At 48.6% G+C, this 16,830-nt stretch overlaps 1 protein-coding gene across 4 annotated transcripts in view; it reads left to right on the top strand.

The window, feature by feature from the left end:
- Wdr25 (WD repeat domain 25) overlaps positions 1 to 16,830 on the top strand; it is a 140,715-nt gene that overhangs the window by 6,430 nt on the left and 117,455 nt on the right. The window lies entirely within an intron of this gene.

The raw sequence follows: 16,830 nt of genomic DNA, 5'->3' as shown, positions 1-16,830 counted from the left end.
CCCAGGCCACCAGAGCATTCAACAGATTATGGTAGAGCCAGAAGATACACTCTTTGTTTTTTTCCATAATGATCCTATATTATCTGACCATTGGATTATGTCATGATTTATTGAACCCCTTCCCTATCGTTAGACAGTGAGGAAGTTTCTAGTATTGAGTTAGGCTGTAGTAACGTGCTGCTGTATGAGTTTTGTTCACCCTCCTGGCCTGGTGCTTCCTTCTGATGGCTCCTGGGAGGAGTGTAGGGCTCCTGGCCTTTCCAAAGAGTGGCCTGTGTGCACGAACCCGCTCACCCATGCTCACCAGCACCCACTGTTAATGTTTTGATGATATATGGTGATGCTTCTTTGTGCATTACCTTGAATACTAGTGAGGATAATCAGCACTCAGGTTTTTTTTTTTTTTAAATGTATTTTTTAGTTGTTGGACATAGTACCTTTATTTTATTTTAATGTGGTGCTGAGGATCGGACCCAGTTCCTTACACATGCTAGGTGAGTACTCTACCACTGAGCCCTAGCCCCAGCCCCAGCACTCAGGTTTTTATAATCTAGCTTTGGGGGCAAAAAAAGAGAAAAAACAAGTAGGACAAATGTTCTGTTGACACTGGGCGTGGTGATGCAGGCCGGTGATCCCAGCTACTTGGGAAGCTGAGAAAGGCGGAGCACAAGTTCCAGGCCAGCCTAGGCAACTTGTTAAGACCTGGTCTCAAGATGAAATGAAAAGGGGGCTGGGGTACCCCTCCGTGGTAGGGCGCTTGCCTAGCACATGCCAGGCCCTGTGTTCCATCCCTAGCACCACATGCACATGTGTACACGCAAGAAAGAAAAGTTCCATTGAATGAAACATCAGTGGAATTAAACATTTGTTTTCAAGAAATGCAGTGTCCCTGTGTTTAATTGCAGTTTGTGATGCTAACTTATGGCTAGCAAAATAAATAAAGCAGAGGCTTGAAGAGCTCAAATTTATAGAATAGACAAAGGGAAGGCAAATACCAGTATCTGTCGAGCACCTCTTAACCAGCTGCTTTTAACTAGCTGAACTGAAACCTGGAAATCACATGACTTTCCCGTTGGAGGTTCTTAGCTTCAAATTAATTTTTGTGACAGAGGAGCTGGTCTCCAGCTCACGCTGTCCTGCTGAGTCTGGTGTGTCACCTGTGAAGGGCATAATTGTGCCTGTGTTGTGATCCTGTGAGAAAAATACTTTTAAAAGCACTTGGTGCAGAGCTGGTGCCCACAAGGTGTTAGTGAATGTTGCTGTTTCCGTCTTCCTTTTCTCAGAGTTCTGGAACTAGATTATCTAAGTCCTTTTGTCTGCAACTTATGTTTTGAACCTGTTTTCCTATGAGTGTTTCCTTGAGATCCTCCTGCTTCAGCTTCCTGAGTAGTGGGGTGGCAGGTGTGTGCCCAGCCTAGGAGACACTTTCTCATGTAAAGAGAGGAAGCTGCAGAGTAACGGCGTCTTAGGGATGAGCTGAATTTGTGGGCATTGTTACTAGGCAGTTGGTCCAAGTTCTGAAGGAACTCATTTGGACTCTACTCTGCCAGAGCGAATGGAGCCGAGCTCATGCTCTGTCTTCAGCTGGAGTCTGGGACTCTTCACTGAGGTCTGAGGTGCTTCTCCTGCCATACTGGGTCTGTGAAAGCTGCTCAGGAGGCCCTGGGTGGTCTTAACGTGCTTGGATTGATTTGGGAGCTTGGGGTCTCTCAGCTCCCCTCCCTGAGAGTCTGCTCCTATAGAGGCCAACAGGGCAGGGGAACCTATTGGGAGGGTTTCTGGGGGCCCTGGTGGGTATGCTCTGCCCTGGAAGTGCCTGGCTGTCCCTGGAGTCCCAGGGTACCTCCTGTCTTTGAGCTCACCTGTTGCTGGGGCCTCTTCCCTGCTCTTCACTCTCTCTAAGGTCCCTGGATTTCTGCTGGGTGGCCAGCTGAACTGTGGCTGTGTGTGAGGCCGTGCTGCAGCTGCAGGAGAGGTTTGGCACCAGGTAGGCAAGGCCCTGTGCTGGGGGGCCTGACATTGGAGGTGTTTTCACACCAGGCTCCACCCCCCCAAACCCTGGCCTGGTGGTGGACCCCTGCTGTCTGGACTCCTTCCTGTTCTGTGCAAGTGTCAGTTGCAGGCCCCTGGTCCTCTCCCTCATCTCTTGCTGCAGAGGCCACTGCACCCTCACCACAGAGGCACTCCTGCGGGGCGCAGGTGTGGTTGTAATTAGAGTGGACAGGGCTCAGGGTCTAGCTCCATCTCCAGCAGCATTTTTTTTAAGTATTTTTTTTTAAATGCCTTTATTTTATTTACATATGGTACTGAGGATAGAACTTAGTGCCTCGCACATGTGAGGCAGGCGCTCTGCCACTGAGCCTCAGCCCCAGCCCTCCAGTGGCATTTTGACATTGGACAGGCCTGTGGCCTCTGGGTGGGAGAGAGGTCTGATGTTGTGTGCCCACAGCACCTAGTGTGATTCCTGGCCCACAAAGGGTGGGCCCCCTAGGGAGTGAGGGTCACTTCTCTAGGACTGGACATTCTGGCAGCCATTGGGAGCATAGGCCTGTCACTGACAGTGCCTTCAGATGAGGCTCTGGCCCTGAAGAGATGTGGGTGGATTGAGTGTGACCTGGCTCACCTGCCGGGGACCAGACTCTGTTTCCCGATGGGGAGAGGCAGCCACGGAGCCCAGTGAGGACTGGCCCCCACCTGGAAGCATATTGAAGTGCTGTCTGGAGTGGAGCAACTTGGCCAGGGGATCGCTTTTGCCCAGGAAATTTAGGTTTTCTCAACAGAAGCATCTACATGATAGTTTTTGGTCAGAGGGATTCTGAGTGGGAGCAGTGGTATCTGGGTGCTAGAGAGTAGAATGATGTCAGGCCTGGTGTCCCTGAGGATGCAGGAGGACTGCTCCTGCCCTGGAGGACCTGATGGCAGAAACCCTAAGCAGCCAGTCAACAGTGACACCTTTGACCAGAAGAGGGCGCAGTTGGTCCTACTTGAAGTGGCAAGAAGCCCTACTATTGGGGTTGGTTTAGCACTGCAGACTGTGCTATTGCTGTGCCCGCCTGTCCAGAGGAGGGCTGTGTGCTGAAGATGACATTGCTGGCATGGGGCCTCTGGGGCTACCAGGCAGCTTCTAGGGAGCCCTACCCACTCTATTTTGTAGCCCTCAGGGTACAGCCCCAAGGGTGGCTCTGGAAGTGGCCCCAGGGGCAGAGCACATGTGCAGTCCTGGGGTTGGGTCAGTGCTGACTATGGCTGCTAGGTTCATATCTCCTGGGGTGTTTGGAAATCAAGGCTTTCATACGCTGTGGGTGCAAACCTCAGGTGGAGTCCTCTGTGCTTTAGGATACCTGGCAGTTTTCAGGGATTGGGTTATATGGCAGATCTGTTTTGGACAAGTTGATTGAGCAACTTGGATGCCAAGACTTGAGCTTGAATCCTCTGTGCCATGTCATGGGCTGTGGTCTCTTGCAAGTCATTTCACTTCTCTGGGCCTCAGTTTGTGTGTCCATGAAGTGGCACCATATGCGTGCCCCTGTGGGTTCTGTGCACAGTAGACACCTTGGGTGTGAACTCTGTGGGGTGGTGCTGGGCTGGTGTCTGTGTTCAGTGTGTGCTGGGGTCTTGTTCTTTCCAGGAATTGTTTCCCTTCCCCAGCAGAGGCGGCTTAGGTTGCCTTAGTAGCTTGCTCGATTCTTAAGCTTCTTGAGCTTGGGAACCCTGCCAGACCCATTTTTATATTCTCTGTAGCATCTGGCACAAAATTTTGTACATGTTAAGTGATCAATAAAGATTTTAAAACATTTTCTGGGTTTTATTGCACAGCTTGGGAAAGTTGTGTTTTGCGTACATAAATCCATTTTGCCACTAGGGGGCACAGTAAGACTTCACATCTGTGCTCACCCAAGCTTCTAGAATGTAGAAGAATCCTTGATTCAAGGTAACATTTACTGAGAAATGATTTCTTTTCTCATCAGGAGAAAAACAACCCAATCCATCTGATTAATCTAAAGAACGTGCAGTGCCAGTTCTTCTCCTTCAAGTGTAGCTTTGGAATTCATAAATTTCAATTGGGCACATTACAGTGGAAAGATACTTATTTTAATATGTTCTAAATGTTCTGTGAGCTGTAAAATATGCTTATATTAGTTTTGAAAAATTTACAGCCAGAGCAATTAAGTAAAATAAAACAATGACTCATAATTCCGCACCGCTGCTCTGTTTTCTTTCCTGATGGCCCCTTCCCGCCCTCTTGAGGCGCCTGTATGGATTTTTCATGGCTGTAATCCTGGTGTGGATAGCCTTTATATACTCTTTTCATTTCCCAGTGAACTCGTTTGGCTTTACATGTTTGAACACCCACCACACGTAAAAGTAGAATTCAGACTTTGATGCCTTTTCTGAAGGCAAAGGCCAGACGTGGTGTGTTTTACTAAACAGTGAACGTTTCTTGTCTGCCCTGCACAGGGTAAGCATGCAGGGTCCCCTGCCAGGCTTTGCAGATGATTCCCAACAGCACAAAGTACGTTTCCTCTTTCTGGGGACCCCATCCATTCATAGGAACCTGAAGTTAATACACAAAGGTTTAACAATAAAATGTATGGATTAGGTGGTATTTATTTTATTTTATGAAACCATTTGCTCTAGCAGTGTTTTCAATAACAAGCTTCTGTAAAATACTTTAAAAAAAACCAAAACAATAACCCTTTTCAGTTTCGGTCATGAATTTAATAGATGCTTATTGTAAAGAGGCTCGGAGGATGCAACGCAATGAAGTATGAAGGAGAAAACAGAACACAGTGATAATCCCTACCTGCAGGCCACCAGTTCCTGCCTGTCTTCATACTGCATGGTCTGTGCAGTTTTGAAATCTGCCCCGCCCCCACCATCTTTTATAATGCTTATAAAGTGAGCTTTTCTTTCTTCTTTTTTGTACTGGTGATTGAACCCAGGGGCGCTAAATCACTGAGCCACATCCCCAGCCCTTTTTATGTTTTATTTTGAGACAGGGTCTTGTTAAGTTGCTGAGGGCTTTGCTAAGTTGCTAAGGCTGGCTTTGAACTTTTGATCCTCCTGCTTCAACCTCTTGAGCTGCTAGGATTATAGGCATGTGCCACTGTGCCCAGCTTAAGGTGAATTTTTCTGTCTCGTTATATTCTTTGGAGCTGGGGCTGTAGTTCAGTGGTAGAGTGCCTGCCCAGCATGCATAAGGCATGGGTTCTGCAATATAAACAAGCAAAGCCCAAAGCTTTCTTCAAACGTATTCTAAACTTTGCTTCATCGTTTCTGTATTCTTTCCTATATAATTTCCTGCTTTCAAATTTTAAAGCAACAGTATTGCTATGAACATGGGTAAACATAAATGTTGTCTTTTTTGCTGCCTTAATGCAGTTACAGAGGGCTTTGGTTAACACTCAGGCTTTAGTTAATAATAGCCTTCATGTGGTGAGTGCAACCTGAGTAGATCAGCAGACTTTCAGTCTCATTTTGTGTTACTGCTTGGTAGCTGTGTAACTCGGGAAAAGTACTTAGCTTCTCTGATTCCCCGGTTCCTTGCTGGTAAAATGGGGATAATGGCTACCACGTAGCATTGTTGCTGTCGATATGAGATTAGATGATCTAAACCAGTGCCTGACACAAGCCAGGGGCCCAAGAAATGTGACCTTGGCTCCCGTGTTCCTTGCTGAGTGTTCACAGGCCGGGCACAGTTCTGAGTGCCCATCACCTCTTTTCAGGGGTTTGAGGGGCCAGGGCTCTTCTTACCCCACTTTGCAGATGAGGAGGGTGAGGCACAAGGAGGTCAAGGGCACACAGCTCAAAGGATGGAGGCAAAATGGGACCCGACTCCTGACTCTGCTCTCCTGCCCTGAGAACAGAGGGCAAGAGGCATCCCTGTGCCTAAGTGGCTGCAGCTCCATCAGCTGTGAGTTCCCTGCTTCTCTCGGAAATGTGAGGAACAGGGCGATTTCCATGGTGGTCAGGATTTGCATTTTTTGTGGTGCTGGGGTAGGATTTGTGTTTTCATGTGTTTCAGGGTCCTCTGATTTATCATTGTTAGAATAGCTGGTTATGTTAGGTCTCTTAGGGGTGCCTGTGGAAAGTGATAGATTTCACAAAGACAAGGATTCATGGACTGTGCCAGGCTGTGGGTTCCATTCAGTTCTGAGAGAGTCGTTCTTGATGGTGTTTAGGAAATGAGATTGAGCCGTGAGATGGGGTGTGGAGGAAGGCGTCGTGGAGTTTCATGCAGATGACTGGCAATTTATTCCAGGCACGAGGCGAATCTGTTGGAGATGTGAGGCGCAGCTGGAAGGAGTGGGGGCTATGTGGTGGGCGTCTGGTATTTGGGGAGTGAATGATTAACAGTGCATCGAGGGTAATTAGGTGAAGACAGGCGAGAAAGGGTGTGTGCTCACACATATGCACACCAGCACATGCAGAGGCCCAGAGAGGGGAAGACGCTGGCCCTAGGGCACATAGCTCTGAATACTGCTCCTCTCCCTCCCCACTTTCAGAGAAAGTTGAGAGTCATCTGAATTGTCCCAGAGGTGGCTGTAGGCTGGGTGACAGCCAGGTTGTTGAGCCTCTGGGAAGAGCTGTGAGCTTCTGAGCTGGAACCTTCCCATCGTGGGAGGCGAAGTGTTTTTGACACTCTTCTCAAGTGAAAGCAGAGATGATTCTGCAGCCAACAAATGAGACATTTTCCAGTCTTCTTGCCTTACGAGCCTGTGCCTTACCAAGCCAGCCTTGGGTTGCAGGGGAGGAGGAAGCGGGCAGGGGCAGACCCAGCTTGCTCTGTTCTTTAGAACTTTCCTTCACGTAGCTGGGTAGTCTGGTGTACCTGGGCGGGGTGTGCGCGTGCACCTCAACAGCCACCGGAGGCCAAGGGAGAAAGCCTCTGTGCTCGGGAGAAAGCCTCAGCCAATCTCATCCTGTTTTCATTCATTAAAGGAAGAAAAGAGCAATTTGGAAAAATGCTTTTAATGTAATTGAAAAAATGCAGATTGCAAAATTGGCAGGCCAAGACAGTCTCATGAAGTGTTTCTTGCTGCTTTTAGAACTTGGACACAAAAGGCTCTTAAAGGCGCCCTTTGAGGGCCCAGTGTTGGCAAGGTCTTTTTTCTCCTTAAGAAATGATTGTTGTGGATTTAGTTTGTTTTATAATGAAAGTGGTGAAATTTGGGGGGAAATGCCAAAGAAAGGCAGGTCTGAAAGGCTGAGCTGAGCCTGCATCAAGCAGGACTGTCACCAGGGCTTTGCCAGTGGCATCTCCCGCCTTTTCATGTGTGCACCTTCAAGTGTTAATCACACCGTCAACATTTTGTTCCAGAACCTGCCTTTAGAAATGCCCTGGTGTCGTCGTCTCCGAGGATGGGGCTGTGCTGCTCCAGCCCTGGCCCTCGCCCCTGGCCTTGCGTAGCTCTAGTCTGCATTCTCTGCTGTGCTTTCTCAGGTAGCCTGGCTCTGGGACGCCTTTCCTATGAGGTTTCCTTAGAGGATAAAGGGGTGTCTGCCTCTGTCCTGCACCTGGAACACCCTGGAGCACAGGCAGGGAGGACGTAGGCAGCCCAGGGCTGCTTCGCCAGGGACCTGCCCTGGGCCTATCTTCCTGGCCCCACACTCCCCCAGAGGAGTCCACACAGACAGCCCCACACCCCCTGCAGTGGCCAAGGCCTCTGTTCTCTGGGACTCTGATCAGTTTGGGTGTTCTGGAATATTCCTGGGTTGGGCTGTGGGTTTTTTACTTTTTCTCTCTTATTTTCTATCTTTTGCCCTTTGTGTTTAATTTTTTTCTGTGAACATCGTTTTCCAGTCTTTTTTAAAATTTGAATTTCTAATTTGCCAGTAATACTTAATTTGTTTAATATTTTTTAGTTGTAGATGGACACACAATATCTTTGTTTATTAATTTATTTTTTATGTGGTGCTGAGGATTGAACCAGTGCCTCACATATGCTAGGCAAGCGCTCTGCCACTGAGCCCCAGCCCCAGCCCCAATATTTAAGTTTTAAAAGTTAAAATTTAAATTCAGAAAATATTGTTCTGTCATGTTTTTATATTCCAAGAGCCATTACCTATTTTCTGAATGTTCTTTTTTAAACATAGCACATCAGTTTTCATTGCCTGTTTACAGAGTCCTTTCTTAGCTGTCTGAATTCTTAGGAAGTTTTCTTCTGTCCTCTGAAATATTCCTGCCCCTCTCCAGTTCCTGGGGCTTTGTTGGTTTGGGGTCTGAGTGCCACACAGGAGCTTTGCAGCTGCTGCTATTCAAAAAAGAGAAACCTCCAGAACTGACCTGGGGCTTGTCACAGTGAGCTCAGGGTGCTCCTCCCAGGCCCCAAGTGGGACTGCTGGTGCTTCCCCAGCTCTGTGCTGCTCCGTGCCTGCTGAGGCCTTTGTCCCTGAGCTGGGAAGGGGCTCTGCTCCTCACATCCACTGTCATTTATGTGTAAAAGTGACTGCGACTTCTGGCCCTCTGCGGTGACAGTTATTGCTTTCCTTTAAGTCTGCTAATTTTTATTTATTTATTTATTTTTTTAGAGAGAATTTTTTAATATTTATTTTTTAGTTTTCGGTGGACACAACATCTTTATTTGATTGTGGTGCTGAGAATCGAACCTGGGCCGCATGCATGCCAGGCGAGCGCACTACCTCTTGAGCCACATCCCCAGCCCAAGTCTGCTAATTTAAAGGTGCCTTGTTTGGGGACCAGATGAGTTCATTTATGGACCGCTCCTTCAGACCCAGGCTGGCACCTTGTGGATGCCAGACAAACGCCTGTCATCCTGGTTCCTGCCCATTAATCTCCCGCAGCCCTGTGCTTCGCTTCTCCAGGCAGTTTACATACTGGCAGTATCGGACCCTTTGTCATATATCACCTCCTGCCCCTGGCCTGTGCCTTGTTTGACTGAGTTTTGGTATTAATTTTTTTCTAGCTGGGAAAACCTAACCTCTGTTGTAGTCAAGTCTATGGACTTTGCCCTTTGTAATTGTGCTGTGGCTCTGTAGTGTGGCATGTCCGTCCCCACGCGAGATCTGATAAATAGTCACCTATATTTGACCTTCATCTAGCAGTGATTAGCTTGAGCCAGTTTCAATTCTTGTCACTGGGTGCAAGGCAGGCTATGTGCCACTGTGATGAATGTGCTCCGGGTGCCAGGGATCGATCGGCATATTAAGGAGCAGCACTGCAGTCCCCAGCAGCCCCGCTCCTGAGCTCCCCACACAGACACTGGCTACTAATGATTTAAAATGACCTTCCTATCTGGCTTAATCCACAGGGCACGGCTATGTTGTGGCTTCCCAAACCTTTCCTCAAACAAGAAATATTGTTTTGACCATAAAAGAAATACGCATTCTGGAAAAGACAGGAAGGTATAAAGAGGGGGGAAAAATTGCCCATCGGCTCTTCACCCAGAGGCAATGACTGTAGATTTTGGGTGCGTTTCCATCCCATTTTTAAAACAGGAATAATTCAGTGTGGTTGAGCTCTGACTGTGTATCTAATTTTGCCCCCACCCCCCCGCAGCCTGGTTTTTAATGCTGTATGATTTACCACATCGGTTTCCAGTGTGGACTGCAAACCCCAGGGGCTCAGACCCTTTCCAAGGGTCAAGACTGTTTTCATAACAGCACCTAGAAGTGATTTGCCTTTTCAGTCCGCTGCTCTCCTGAGTGCAGGTGGAGTTTTCCAGAGGCCGTAGAGCTTGTGCCTTGGCAGTGGATTAGATGCAGGCAGAGACGGGCCCGGCTGCCAGTGTTGAGCCAGACAGGGATGGAATCTGTGGAAACGCCAATAATGCCTTCTCACTGACTCCCTTCGTCTCAGAAAATCTAGTTGTTTTTATGTTTTTTTAATAAATGTTACTTGTGTTAACGTGCGGAAGGTTTGTTATTGTTACTTTTGTATAAGTTGGCAAATATTCTTAAATGTCCTCAGTTATCATTTCAGATGTACTAGATGTTGGTAGCTGTAACACACGTAACTTGCAGCTTCTTAGTCATTTTAGACAGGGGGAAAGGGACCAAAAGCTCTGAAAACACTGTTATTTATGTCTGTGATCCCATTTGGGGAGGGATGTAAATAATATGTTGGTAAAGACAGCATCACATTCAATCTCTGGGGCAAGTGAGTGGTTTCTGCCCAAACTGGGACAAAAGCATGATCCTGGGGGTCCAAGCCTCCATCTGTACCCCTACCCCCTCCTTCCTTGCTTTGCCAACATGATCTCACTGCATTATAGGATGGTGGGTGAAAATCTCCCAACTTCAACACACACCCAGATGTTGATTGTCCTTGCCTCACCAGCCTGTCACTGGTGGGGTCAGGCTTGGGCTCTCTTCAGACCCACAGCTCTGCAGCCTGCTTTCCCAGCAGCATTCTCCCCTGCCCTGCCCACTGCTGCACCATGTCCTCCATGTGTTTGGAGGGCCAGCGCTTTCCGCCTATTCCATGGCGCTCTATGGAGTTGATTAGCTGTAATTTACTTAGCCGCCCTTGGACACTTAGGTGGTTTCTAATTTTCGCTATTACAGATAATGCTGAAGTGGTTATCTTCATGCATGAAACCCTTTTCTGTTGGATCATTTCTTTCGGACTGATTCCCAGAAGTGGGACTGCGGGGTCAGAGGGTAGTTCATTTTCATGGGCCCAGATACGTCTCCTGTCGGATGGCTTTCCAAAAGGATTATGCCAATTTGCACTGCCACCGCAAAGCCTGTGTAATAACCAACTATTTTGCTTAACTATCATGCCTAGAATTTTCCCTTGGAGGCCCGAGGGAGCAAAGGGCCTTATCTAAGTGAGCACGATCTATAATTATTTAGACTAACACCAAAATTGCTTTTCAGAACATTTTTAACCTGCTGGGTCTAGAATTTAATTCGCAGGCACGCTAGTATTGAAAGTTTCACAAACACAGTTCCTCCCCAGTCCTTGCAGCTTGTTTACACAGCTAGCAAATGTAGGAGACCAGAGCCTTTATAAACACGAGTGGTCTCTGTCTGCACTACTTCAGTGTTATTTTAAAAGGTACAAAAATACAAATTAAAACACATTTTTATCGTACCCTTTGGTTGGCAAAGTTGTTTGTTTTCGTCCCAGCCTCCCTTTGTGTTCGATCACCCTCATTCAGTTGTGTCCTGAATTGCACTGGCACCTTGGAGCCTTGCCGTGGTGCCATTAGCCTGGGGTGATGGTGACTGTCATCAGGTGCTGCCTGGGGATGGGGACTTGATGTGCTTCTGTGGGCTCCACAGGCTAAGCAGGACCCAGGTGGGAAGTGTCGTGAGGGAGAACTTTCCCACTCTCAGAGCCAAAACTCTGGGGAGTAGGTGGAAGGGGAGCAGGGTTGAGTGTGGCTGGAGCCTGTGTCACTGGTGAACTGGGGATGCATGTGTCAGGCTGGGCCAGGGGGCAGCTCTCCCATGGACAGGGCCAACATGGCAGTTGTGAAGTGCTTGGAGAGCACCCTCGATGCCTTTGAGGCTGATCGAGGGGGAACGTGTGAAACCACTCTGCAGATCTAAAGCCCTTACAAATGGAAGGTATTACCAAGAACTGCAAGCCCGGTTTATTCTGTAATTGCCTCCTAAGCTGCCTTCTGAGCACGTGAGGCTGGCAATCCAATTTGCCTTCAGTCTCCTGGCCTCACTGATGGAACTGTCCCGTGGTGCCCGTGCAGCAGGCCTCTCGAGGCTCCTTGTGGCGTGGCTTCCTATTTTCCAGGTCAGCGGTGTGCGATCGGCTAGTGGTGGTCGAGATGCTGGACTTGGGGCCATTCATCTGATGAGCCTGCGTCCCCTCCTATGAGGCTGTGTGGCCAGGAATCCTTCAGGCCTCGCTCGAAGTTGGCTGTGGTGCAAACAGAGAGGACTGCAGAGGTGACCAGAGAGATGGCTGTGACGGCAGTGTCAAAAGGCCTGGTCTATCCATTTCTTTCTTCATTTGGTTACCGTCTTCTGACTGCCACTGAATAAATTCTGGCTCTGAACCAGGCCCCGAACTCTGAGGCACCAGATCCACTCCTCTGTGAAGAAGGTCTGTGAGGGCAGACTTCAGAACAAGAAGTCTGAAGTCTGAAGACAGGCCCTCCAGGGGCCACCTGTGTTGGGACAGCTAGTCCAGAGGAGAGTGGGGTGGGTGGTGTGGGGGCAGCACCCTGTGGCACCCACTGCCTGTGGAGGGAAAGGAGCCAGGAGGGCTGTCATGTGCATCTCCTGGACCTGTTACTGGCTGTAGGCCTGGATGCTCAGTGTACACAGTCCTGTGCTGTCACAGGACTCCTTTGCGTTTCAGCTGGGCCGGGGGCAGTCAGTGAGGTCAGTGAGGTCAGAATCCCATTTTGAGGTCTGACTCCAGCCTTGCACTTTCTAACTCTGTGGTTCAGTGTAAGTCATTTAATTCTCTAGGCCTTAGTTTCCCCAACAGAAAGTTAGGGTCAGTGATGGCACCCACCTGGGTCTTTGGAGGATTAAACAAGAGAACTCGTAGATGACCCTTAGGGGAGTACCAGGCCTGGGGCAACTACTCCCTCTGTCAGCTGGCTTCCACTGCTACAACATCTTTGTGCCCATTTTACAGATGAGAAGACTGAGGACCAGAGGAGGGGCATTGAAGGACATGGAGAACCAAGCAGAGAGCTGGCCTTTGAACTCAGCGCCTCTTGCCTCTGAATTCTGGAACTGTTCTAGACACCTCCCTGCTTGGAAGCTCCAGAGGGTGGTCATGTGACTGTGGTAAGGCTCTTCATCTTTTTGAGTCCTAATGGGCTCACCTGTAGATGATCGAGCGCTTCCTATGTTCTAGGATAGCAGGGAATGTGCTTATTCCCTTGTGGTATCTCTAGTTTCTGGGTACATAGTAGGTGGCTAGAGGATACTTGAGAATGAATGAATAATTGTGCCTGCTCCATCTCTCCGCACTGACTGCCCTGTGAGCCTCAGGGAGTTGGAGACTCTTAGGTGGGCTCAGCCACACTCCCTGACTTCAGTCCCTCACTGAAGTCCACGCAGGTAGCATCCCATGGCTCTGATTTTGCTAACTATGACAGGTTTGCACAAGGGCCTAGGAAACTGCACAGGGGGCTGAGTCCAAGCCATGATTGTGCCCCTCCGTTGAAATGTTTGTATTTACGCTCCCACGTAATAGTCTTGGGCTGATGCTTGCAGCTGTGTGTTGTTTATTTATTACTTATTTATAAATCATAAATCCAGAAAGGATTTGAGGAAGCTTACCATAAAAGATACGAACACAGTAAAGCTGTTAAAATAAAACAGGCCATTAAAGCTACCCTGAAAGGAAAAGGAGCACATAAATCAAGTGCAGAGCTGACCCTTTGCCTGCCGTGCATGAGGCAGGTCCAGGGCCAGAGGCAAGGCTGCCTGAGAGAAGCCAACAAGAGTGGCCCCCATGGGGCCCTGGTCATGTGATAAGATGTCGATTGAGGGGAGACAGGAGCAGTGTTTATGGGAGTCAGCCTGGGGAGAGAGGTCCTGTCTCATCCTGCTCATCCTGCCCGCTCTGCTCTGTTCTGTGCCTCAGTTTCTTTCCTACTGGATGGCAATGATGAAGAATTGCCATCGGGAGAAGTGGACCTGGCCTGGGAGAGAGCTTTTGTGGTCAGTCTGACCTATGTGAACCGTAATTGTTGTAACCAGGCAGGCAGCTCAAGCCCTTCACTCAGGCTGCGGCAGGGAGGGGTGTCAGGATGGGGTCTCCCCTCATGCCCTTAGTCCTGTCTACATTGACACTGCTGAGCGTGGCCTGTTCATTACTGTTTAAAAACACTCACGGAGTTTCAAGTAAAGGGAACATACTTTTTAATTATTTCCCTGCTTGTCTCCAGCAATGCTGTTGTCAAGGAAACCAAAACCTTTGAAAAGCTTTTCTCAGGTCGGGAAAGGACCCTTGTGCAGCGCTTATGCTATCTATGGGCCTGGAGTGTGATTCGCCAACAGAGTCTGTTCTTTCAGAGGGGCTTATTTCCTTTCCTTCCCACAAACAGAACCTTCTGGCCTTTTTACAGAAGAGGGAAGGCTGTTACTAGTATTTTCTGTTTGAAAGAATTGCCTGCATTCTTGACCATAGTATTTCCTTCCTCCAGCATCTGTTGTGAGACAGGGGTGCTAGGCTGGCAGAGGGGCTCAGAGACGGTTGTGGTGTCACGGCTTCCCTAGGGAGGAAGCAGCAGCAGGGGGCAGGGCAAATCATGGCTGCTCTGTAGGGTGGAGAGTAAGATGCTCTGGGCATGAAGAGCAGAGTCACAGAGGCTGGGGGACTTGCAAGGAGGCCACAGAGCCCTCACCCCTCCATGCCTCCCTGTGTTCTGGCCTTGGAGGAGTGACGCGCTGGGAGTCCGTGACTCACTCGGCTGCTGGAGTGCAGCTTTCACTGTAATTGTCGCCAGTGTTCCAGTAAAACTTTATGGTAGGTGAGCCCCATTGAGGGCATTGGTTTTATATGAAAAAGATAAATCATTGTTAGAAACACAGGAGTTTTACTTTCAAACAGCTCTTGTTATTTTTCTTGTAAAACTTTAGAAAATAATTTCAGGTTTATAGAAGAGTTGTAAAAATAATACAGAGTTCCCATATGCCCTCCTCCGTCCACCCAGCTTCCGCGACGTTGATGTCTTACATAACCCTATAGTGCTTGCCAGGCCAGGAGCAAGCATCCCTGAAGCCCTGTTAGCTCCAGACTCCTCTGCTTTCCCAGTTCTCCACCAAGGCTGTCTCCATTCAGGGTGCTGTGTTACACACTGAAGGCTCTTGTCATTACATAACATGATTTGTTTAGGGGGTTCTGGGGAGGAACAGACTGGAGCTGGCTGAGCCCCCCTCCTGGCCCCTGGCTGATGTCCCTTGTTGTGGGGACCAGAGAGAGCCAGAATGCCCTGGCCAAGTTCAGATTGGGTGGTGCCTGCTTCTCAAGACCTGTTCTTCCCTGAATCATGAACTAGACCCTTGGGCCGCATGGTGTGGGGCTGGGAGCTTGTTGCTGAAGGCCTTGGTGCCTCGTCCTTGATGATAGCTGGGTACTCAGAGGAGTCTTCTCACTCCTTTTCTTTTTTTCCTTCAGGGTTTAACCCAGTTGGCCTTGTGGGCTAGCGCTGACATTAGTGAGTCTGGAGTTAGACTGCTCACCCTGCTGGCGTCTTTACCCATCTTTCCTGGGGCTTGTCAGGTTATTGAGTGTGTCTGGAGGCAGCAACTGAGAGTTGACACTTGTGCATTTAATAAGTGTGATGAGAGTGCTCTTTGCACACAGATAGATGCACATGTGTCTGTCAGCAACTGCTCCACTCCCCTCTCTCCTTCCTCCTCCCCTCACCCTTCTCCCCTTCTTTCTCATCCTTTCTGTTTTTTTTTCACCACTTCCCTTCCTCTGCTCTCCCTTGGTCCTCTACCTCCACCTATCTCTTTCTTCCTTTGCGGCTCCCATCCTCCCTCCCTGTTCATTTCCAATTCCCTTCTTCCATCCTTTCCCAGCAACAGGCCAGTGAAGCTGTTGCCACGGAAACGGAAGCCTAGCAGAAGCTCTGCTCTGCTTTTCCCAGCGATGCTCACGATGATGATGATGACGCAGATCATGTTGACTTCTAGAACCAGCTAAGCCCTGGCCTGAGGCCTCTGGGGGCACTTCATCTTTCAAAGGCCAAACTGATGCCACAGCTCATAATTCTGTTCAGTAGATAGTCATTTTTCATTTGGAAACTTCAAAATTTGACAAATCTACTTCCCTGTTGCTCTAGAAGACTAGTTTCCACCAGTGTGAAAAAGACTCCTGCACGTACTTACATCAGCTGAGGGGACCAGTGTGGGGGGGGCGCAGGCCCCACTGCAGCTCATTGCCCAGTAGGGAGGACTGTGCACCTTTGTGAATTGGGGGGGGGGGAGAGAAGGAACAATTGCTGTTAAAGAACGTGGGGGCAAGAGAAGTCTAGTTGGGGCCTTAAAAAACTTCAACTACTTGGTTTTATTCAATAGGTGTCCAGTTCCAGTTCCAAGACTGAATGGGGCCAGGAGGGCGCAAAGCCTGTGCCCTGCAGGGATATCCTGGCTTATTTGTCAGTGATTGGGGAGTCCAGCTATTGTCGCCTGCAGAAGATCTGCCTGCCTGCACATTAACTAGGCTTTGAGGCCCCTCCAGGGCAGCCTGCCACAGCTCCGTCCTGGTTTGACAGGGGCCCGGCTTGTTGGCATGAGCTAGGATTTGGAGTTTTGCCACTCGGCCAACACTAGCTAACAGCCCAGTCGGGAAGAGTTAGCTCCTGGATTACGTTTAAGTTAGTCCTTATTTCCAGAGGTAGCTTTGTTTAATAAAAACCTTAAGTCTTTATTACTGCACTTATGGGCACCCTGGCTCCAGGGTGTAAAAATAAGACTTATAAAATTCAAACATTATTTGTGGAAATGCAAAAACATTTTCATTAATACAGGGTGTGATAAAAAGCATGGCACTTTCCATCTGTGCCTAAATGCTCTTTCTGCACTAGGTCTTTTCATTTTCATAGTCGCCTCGAGCATGTTTAAACGTATTCCTTTGAGAAGTGAGTGTCAAGGGAGGAGCCTTTGGTGTGTGAATGACTTCATGACTACCCACAGTGTCTCTGGTCAGTTGCTGTGACTCCAGTCGGTAATGGACTACACGCTGCAGTCACTAATGGTGGTGATCTGGGAGTGTTTTGTTATTGTTTTTATTTTAGAAGAAAGGTTTGAAATTAGCATAGTAAATCTCTGTGGGATCTTGGCAAATAAAAGAATATTCACGTTAAAAACAACTTTCAGGAAAGATGTATGGTGATGAATAAAACATCAGTGAGTGAAAATAAGCGTGTT

This window comes from Urocitellus parryii, chromosome 6 (genome assembly GCF_045843805.1).
Source record: "Urocitellus parryii isolate mUroPar1 chromosome 6, mUroPar1.hap1, whole genome shotgun sequence".
NCBI classification, from domain to species: domain Eukaryota; kingdom Metazoa; phylum Chordata; class Mammalia; order Rodentia; family Sciuridae; genus Urocitellus; species Urocitellus parryii.
Note: the sequence above shows the minus strand (reverse complement) of the source record. Positions and strands in the feature narration are given on the sequence as shown.